The sequence below is a fragment of the Bos indicus x Bos taurus genome, chromosome 9, assembly GCF_003369695.1.
Source record: "Bos indicus x Bos taurus breed Angus x Brahman F1 hybrid chromosome 9, Bos_hybrid_MaternalHap_v2.0, whole genome shotgun sequence".
NCBI classification, from domain to species: Eukaryota; Metazoa; Chordata; class Mammalia; order Artiodactyla; family Bovidae; genus Bos; species Bos indicus x Bos taurus.
This window is the reverse complement of record NC_040084.1, coordinates 82,665,403-82,673,947: the sequence shown is the minus strand read 5'-3', so window position 1 is coordinate 82,673,947 and position 8,545 is coordinate 82,665,403. Positions and strand designations below refer to the sequence as shown.

Here is an 8,545-nt window from a genome sequence, read left to right as displayed (position 1 = left end):
AGCAACTGAAGGTTAATATCCAGTTAAGCATAGGCTTAGTTAGCACCGCGACTGTAGCAGACACACCAGTTGTTCAACATGGTGAATTTATCAACTGTTAAAGATAGTGAATATCATTTCTGACTATACGTCAGGTGTTACAAACAAGAGTCCTATATACATTATTTATGTGGTCTTCCTAGGATTTCACATTCTTCTAAAATTGTCAATTAATATTTAAAACTTTAGTGACGTCAAGGGATAATCCAAATCTTTAGCTCCTCCCCCTAAAATTGGAAATCCTGGCAACACTGGGTTTTCATTTGAAGAAATTCACAGAGCAGAGTATGAGTGCCCCCTTTAAATGCTGCACACACTCTCTACTCACCAGGCTTCATCAGATTCCATTGTTCACCCTGTACTGTACTTTTTCATGTAACTAGCTCCCCCTGTGGATGTTTAGCTATCTGTGCCCTGCTCCACAATAATCCCAAATCAGATTCCCTGGGGCTGGGTTTGGTTCTAGACTTTACGGGTCATTTGGTACAACACCAGCTCAGTGGGGGTACACTCCTGTTCTGCCTCCTCCCTCTTCCAGGTTCCTTTTGCATCTACCAATTGTAACAGCAACTCACTTCCCTTCTAATTCAGGATGGCATATCCAGACTTTGCAGACAAGAAAACCCTGTCTATGGCGACTACATTCCTAAATAGTTGCAGAAAAGATCTAGAATTGAGGAGAAGTGTACACTCTAGTCTAGATGTTTACCACCAATAAAAGATAGGGATGAAAATTTGTGATCTCTGCTATATACCTATTTTCTCAGTAAGTGAAAAATTAATATCTGTGGGAAAAACTGCTGCCAACAATTATGCTGCTATTTTTGGGGAGAAAGAGCTCTATCAGGTACAGGTCCAGGGCTTCCACCTGCTCACCTACAATTTCCTCCCTTAACTGTGACTGCTATCTACCAGTGTGTGAATTATCAGCTGCAGCTAATGATAAACCATAGGGAATATTTGAACACTAAATTTATTCAGAAGCCTTGCCTCAGTTTTCTATTCTGCATAACATACCACCCAAAACTTGGTGGCTTAAAATAAGTTGTTTTGTTCATGATTCTGGCACTCAGCAATGTGGGACGGTCTGGCTGGGGTCACTCAGGCCCTTGTAGTCACCTGGCAGCTCAACTCTGATCTGAGATGGCTCCTCCCATACGTCTGACAGGGGAGCATCTGGGTTCTCTCCCACATGGTGGACCCAGCTTCTCGGCATAGTGGACTCAGAGCAGCATTCCAAGAGGGGTTGAACGGAAGCTTCAGAGTTCTCATAACATCACTTCCACTACATTTACTAGCCAAAGCAAGTCATGAAACCAGTCCAGGCTCTAACCATCAGGAAATAGTCCCCAGTTTCTCATAGAAAGAGCTACAAATCATAGGCTATGGATTCAGGAATGAGAGGAGTATCAATATTACTGTTTTCTGTGCAAACAACCTGCCATATTCCTGTAGCTAGAAGGGATGAAGGCTTGGGTTCCACAATAACAGAAGAGAGGAATTATGATTTAAAAAAAAAAAAAAACCCTTTCAAATATACTGGGATCATATACATTGGAAAGTCCCTAGTGAGATGGAGAATGGAAAGATGACGAAGCTTCTGAAGTTGAGTCCTGATTTGGAATTTATCAAAGAAATTATAAAGGTGGGTAGAAAAGAGGGGTGGGAATAAAGGGCAGGTAGTGAGGGCAGGAGGATTTGACAGGAAGAATCCCAATGGGAGAACCTGTTTCTTGAAACAAATGTCAACCAGCTGCCACAGTGGAACCCAACCTCATTCCTTCTGTCTCTCTTTCAAAGCCTAGGCTGTGTTTTCCGATCAACCCACCCTCTTTCCTCTCATTCTCAAGTGTAGGATCTCTGCATCTCAGATCTGATTACTATGGTATTATCCAAACAACAACTCCAGATTTTCCTCTTTTGGTATGTCTTGTGTGGCACACCTGCTTGGCTTATTTTTTTTTTTAATATTTTTACTTCTTTCTGAATAAGTAACGTATGTTCATATTACAAAATTCAAAAAGTACAAAAGTTACACAGACAAAAACCAGAGACAGAGAAGCAATTTGTTCCTAAAAAATGGCAGAGCCTAGATTTGAATGCAGGCTGACGTGGCACCCATGCTTTTGATCATGGACGGCACTGCTGAGTTATAAAATCAGGGCTTCTCATCAGCTCTGCTCACAGAGAAGTTAGAAATTACATTTTCCTCCATCAAAACTAATAAATCGACCTTGATTAGTGAGAGCGAAGTACATACTTGCACTCTTCTTGGCTGAATCAATAAAGAACAAGAAGACTTACAAGTAGTCAGCATTGTCCCTGTAACAGAAATATGAAGACACCAAACACTACTTGTAAGAAAACATGATGTATTAATTTTGGCAACACTTGTACACCATGTCATGCCAATAAAGACAAGGGAACTGAAAGCGGGAATTGAAAGCAGAAATTGAAAGCTGGATGTGACCCGCTTCTATCAGCATCTCTGGAGTCAGTATGAGATGTGGGAGGAGAGGAGACCTTTGGGAGGTGGGTGATTAGCTCCAGGGACAAAGGAAGGTCCTCTGGCTTCTCTCCCCATGTTTAACTAACCTTCTTACTTGAAAACCGCCTTGGAGGAGAGACCTCTGCCATTTTTCTTCAGTATCTCACTGACGAAAAGAGACATAGGAAGAGCCCGCCCCTCCGGGATCACGCCCCCGGAAGTGCAGTGGGCCCACGCGTAGGGTCTCCGGAAGCAGTCGGTAGTCACTGGTTTCACGGCATGTGAGTCAGCACGTGGCTGAGTTCTTCACCCCCAGGAACCTGGAGCCGCCGGCCTCTGTCACTGAGGCGGTGTTGTCCCTGACTATCACCGACCCATTCGTTGCAGTTGGCGAGAGTGCCGCCCTGCCGCCCCGCCTCCCCCAGTGGCCCCTCGGAGGTTCATCTGCTCCTTCACCAACTGCAGTGCCGATTACAACAAGGCTTGGAAGCTAGACGCGCACCTACACGAGTACTGGGAGCAGGGGGCGGGGAAGAGACCCTATGTTTGTGACTATAAAGAAAGCTGGGTGCAGAAGAATTGATGCTTTTGAACTGTGGTGTTGGAGAAGACTCTGGAGAGTCCCTTGGACTGAAAGGAGATCCAACCAGTCTATACTAAAGGAGATCAGCAGTCCTGGGTGTTCATTGGAAGGACTGATGTTGAAGCTGAAACTCCAGTACTTTGGCCACCTGATGCTGGCCGAAGAGCCGACTCATTTGAAAAGACCCTGATGTTGGGAGAGATTGAGGGCAGGAGAAGGGGACAACAGAGGATGAGATGGTTGAATGGCATCACCAACTCGATGGACATGAGTTTGGATGAACTCCAGGAGTTGGTGATGACAGGGAGGCCTGGCGTGCTACGGTTCATGGGGTCACAAAGAGTCGGACATGACTGAGCAACTGAACTGAATTGAACTGATGAAGGGTGTGGCAAGGCCTTGGTCAGGGACTACAGTCTCAGCTGCCACGCCCTGGTTCACACCCTTGAAAAGTCCTTTGTACAGCTAGCGGCTGTCATCAAAAATTCAACAGAAAATAAAACTTGGAGAAACATTTTGACCACAAATATGTAAAACCAGCAAAAACAATATGCGTGTAGTTTCAAAGGTTGTGAGAAGACCTTTAGGAAACATCAGCAACTGAAAATCCACCAGTGCCAGCACACCAACGAGCCGCTGTTCAAGTGTGCCCGTGAGGGATGTGGCCGCTGTTCAAGTGTGCCCGTGAGGGATGTGGAAAACACTTTTCCTCCCCCAGCAGTCTGAAGTGGCACAGGAAGGTCCACGAGGGCTATATCTGTCGAAAAGAATGTTCTTTTGTGGCAAAAAACATGGACAGAGCTTCTAAAACAAGTGAGAGAGACCCCTAAAGAGGACATAATGTGTGGCGCCTGCCAGAAGAACGTTTAAGTGCAAGAACTTCCTGAAGCAGCACATGAGGATGCACGCCCCCGAGCAGAACTTGTGCCGGTGTCCACGGGAAGACTGTGGCCACACCTACACCACTGTGGTCACCCTGCAGAGCCATATTCTCTCCTTCCACGAGGAACGGCGCCCTTTCATGTGTGAGCACACTGGTTGTGGCAAGACCTTTGCCATGAAGCAGAGCCTCAGCAGGCATGCTGTTGTGTGTGACCCTGACAAGAAGAAAATCAAAGTGAGGCCATCTAGTAAGAAGGGGAGCCTGGCCTCTACACTCAGTGGGTACCCCCAGGTTGTCAGCCCAGTGCTATTCCCAACCGTCCTTCACAGAGTCATTGAAGTGGTTAGAAAAAGACAGACACGTGGTTCTAGAGATTCTGGGTGGGCTGGACTGGGCTCAGGGCCTGGGTCACTCTAGCCTGGAGGTACGGCTGAAAACCACTGGAGTAAATGCTGCCTTTATTGGCTGCTAAGCTGTGTAACTCCAAAAGCCAAATCCTCCAGACTTATCCTGGGACAGTAAACTGACACTTTCTAGAAGAATTTGGCTTGAATGCTTCTCATAAGCATTTATAAAGAGGAATCATTTTAAAAAGATGAACCCATACAGTTTCTCGTTTTCCTATTTAAATGTTAGACCCTCTACAGTCTGTGAAGTAGAATAGTATATAGCCCTTAAGTTAGGAAGTAGTGTTCTCACATGGTGAAATACTTACATTATGGTGGAAAAAAGCTGCATACATTTTGCATTTTGAAAACCCAGTTAGAAAGCTGCTACCAAGACTGGACAGAATTATTAGTTACTTTTCTCTGCCTTTATGTTTTCCAGGTTTTCTACAGGTGTATTTATAAGATCAGAAAACAAAAAGGCACAAGCAGTCACTCAGGCCTGTTTTCTCTTACCATTTTGTTCTCGTGCTCGTCCGCACTCTTCCCTTTACTGTAATCTGGACTTGATATGATTTTTTAATCCACTGTGGTATCTGTTTACTCTTTGTGTCCAAATCATGTTGTCCAATATTTGAAGAAAAATTAGTTGCTTGGTCAGGGTGGGTCCCAGGTTGAAAAGAGTGAGATCTGGGGCTGGTCTTTGAGGCCTGTGTTTTATCACACGTTCGTCTTAAGGTCTACACTGCTACAGGCCCTCCTGTCTGCCTGGTATTAATGGTTTCACACTCCAGTTAAATAGAGGACACAGACACAAGGTGAAATACCACTATTTTAGTTGCCGAGTAAGAGTACCTGGACAGGGAATGCTTCCATTTATCATTACCATTGTTTGATGAAAGAACAAAAGAATGGTCCTTTAAAGAGAACCAGGTAATCCTTTTTTTTTTTTTTAATTTTGGGTGGGGGATAACAGGTGTTCACTGTATTTTTTCTTTATGCTTTTTAAATTTAAATAAAAGTAATTTTTCAAAAAAAAAAGAGACATAGGAAGAAGAATGATCATTTCGGTTCTGAAATACAAATCTTGGCCTTTGGGTAAAGCATCTAGATATATGTATGCTACAGATAGTGCATGGTGTCTTCGTCTGTGTGTGATCCTGCAGTGTTTGCAGGGATGTGCACGCTGGCCATAGAACATTTACCAACAGTACCTTCCGTGTGGTACACCTGCAAGGCCCATGGGTCTTGAACATTGATGTTAAGAGCAGAAGGAGAAGAGGTAAGGTCACCCTGCCTGCTGGACTGTGCACAGCTCCATCCTACAGTCAGGCAGACTTATCTGAAGCTGGACTTTTCAACCACTCTTAACTCTGTTAAATTTCTGGTAACTCCTTCCCACTTACTACACACAAAAAATGTCTTGCTAAAAGAAATTTTTATATTTCTGGTCATTTGGATCTATTCTTTCATAAGATGTATTTGTACCCAAAGGATAGATATGATCCATTTTTGGAAAAAAAAAATCATGTGAGGCAGTTTCTGATGCTTTTAATCAGTCACCTAAGCCACTTAGACCAATGAAAGGTAGGTTGATCTTCCTGCTGCTTAACAAATGAAATTTTCCTGTATCCACCATGCCCATGTTGGCCTGGACTTTAGCATTTGTAAACAAAAATATTTTCCCTGAAATAACATTAATCCTCAAAGCTAGAGTTTGAGTCCAATTCCTCTTGTAGAAGAAAATTCTTTTTTTTTTATTTTCTCCTTTCCCTTGAACTGATAAATTTAGGGGAGGTTAATAGGTCAGAAGAACAGTGAGAATGCTTCTGTACATTTCATAAATTCCTATGATTCAACCATAAAAACTACTTACCTGAACACCTTAAGTTATTCCCCATTAAGATGGATAAAGGCAAGTACATACAGGTTGATAAGATTGCTTGTTATACATAAGAGGCTGCCTGGATTCTCAGAAATACCAGACCATGCATCTTCATAAAGTGTTATTCTACTTCATATGATATAATTTTGTAAAAAAAGAAAAAGGGTGTATGCACATTTGTAAAATATAATTTGAATGTGTATGTAAAAATGTTATACAAATAACTATTTAAAATGATAGAAATTATATCTGTTGTGTGATGTATTGTTCTTGAAAGGTAAAATTTGGCACTGCCTTATCTCTGTGAATGCATGCATGTATGTGTGTGTGTGAAAGTAGAAGGGAATACAAATAAGGGTGAAAGGTTTAGCTTCCTATTTGCATTCTGGAGACAGCTGTATACCTTCTGTGTCTTTAGCAATTGCAGTCTAAGTATGGAATTTGAGAACATGACCACCAGGGTTCTTGCTCCAGTAACAGAAACACCAAGTCAAGGCAGGCAGGGCCCAGAGCCAGGCTTCTCATGATCAGGCAGTCATCAAATACCCTTCAGTCACTCAGTCGTGTCCGGCTCTTGTGACCCCATGGACTGTAGCCCGCCAGGCTCCTCTGTTAGTGGGATTCTCCAGGCAAGAATATTGGCATGGATTGCCATTTCCTACTCCGGGGGATTTTCCCAACCCAGGGATCAAACCCCCACCTCTTGAATCTCCTGCATTGGCAGGCAGATTCTTTACCAACTGTACCACTTGGGAAGCTCACTACAGTGGAATATAAATCATACCTTTATGCTGTGGGGTGACAGTGGCCTCTGCCTTACAACACATGTTTAGTTCATAGTGACAACAGTAAGCAAGTTTCTCAAATAAAATATCATTTGGATGAGGATCGGGAAGAGAAACCCCTCTCCTTCCCACTGAAATAAGTGTTTGCTTTAAAAAAGAAATACGAAATCAGTGCTAGACTAAAAGCCAGTGCTAAGTACAACCCCCTGCTTGGCCATCAAGACTGTAGATAACATGGGCAAATTCCTCTTCATCTCTGAATTTTTAGTTTCCTCATCTGTAAAGCCAGGCAGCTGGAACAAGATGATCTATTATGTCTATTCCAGTGTTGAAATTCTATGATTTTCTGATTCTGTCTGAGTCACTAACAGAAAATAGAAATAAGCATCAAAATATCAAAACACACATATTGACTTTCATCATGAAAACACATCTCCAAACTCTCAAATCCTCAGTTCATCAAATTATATTTCATAATTACCATGCAATATCTACTGGTATTATCTCCAAATGCTGTATTTTGTCAAGAATTAGCGTCTAAGAGTAATTAAAAATTCAGAATATTGAATTCCTTACAGAGTGCACTCATCAGCCACCAATGATTATTCATTTTTTGTTTCACTGTTATTAACTTACCACTGGTTTTATTATTGTAATGGTTCTAGTGCCCTCATTTTTACCTAGCTTAATAATCTTCCAGGGAAATTTCCAGAGAAATATTAAATAAAGTAATATTTTTATAATATCAGGCTGAGATACAGTTAATAATTACTTTTTGGAATATGAAGCAACAGATGGTAATCAACTATTTTTCATTTCCACAAGGGACAAAGAAAGGCTAAAGAAAGAACAGGAAAGTTTGTGAATACAAAAAGAAGTTCTGGTAATTTTTACTTTATAGAATTTGGTACCAAGAAATATCAGCCAACCTGTTTTTCTGAATATATTTGAGAATATGGCTGGTATATTTGTAGAGGCTGAGTTGAAGGGCCTCATGAAAATTAGACAGAAAATTATATTCCTCCCAGTCCCTTTCATGAACACAGTTTCTACAAACTGTATCTAAGCTCAGCCCTGGGAATCATAAATATGCCCCCAGGTAACCTGGACAGACCCATCTCTACTTCAGCATTTCCATGGGAAAGTTTTCTAAAGTATCTTGGCTATTCCTTTGGGGGTTCATAAGCTCATGAGGACTGTGTCATTTTTATCTATGGTCAGAAGTCATTGCAGAGCAGAGAATAGAATGGGCTGAAAAAAGACCTGACAAGAATTAAACAATAAATTAGTATTCATGACAACTGTATGTTACCAAATTTTACACATTCTCTCATATAATTTCCACAACAAACCCAAAGCCAGATTCTCAGAAATGTTCACTTGCCTATAGTTTTGCAACTACTAAATGGATGAGTAGGAATTTGAATCTAAGAGTGTTGAGAGGACCAATCATGAACAGTATTTCAAATAGATGATTGTTGATTTGAGGGTCTTTA

At 41.8% G+C, this 8,545-nt stretch overlaps 1 pseudogene; it reads left to right on the top strand.

Annotated features, from left to right (window-relative positions):
• Positions 1-1,627: 1,627 nt before the first annotated feature.
• LOC113898749 lies at positions 1,628-4,410 on the top strand (annotated as a pseudogene).
• Positions 4,411-8,545: the final 4,135 nt, after the last annotated feature.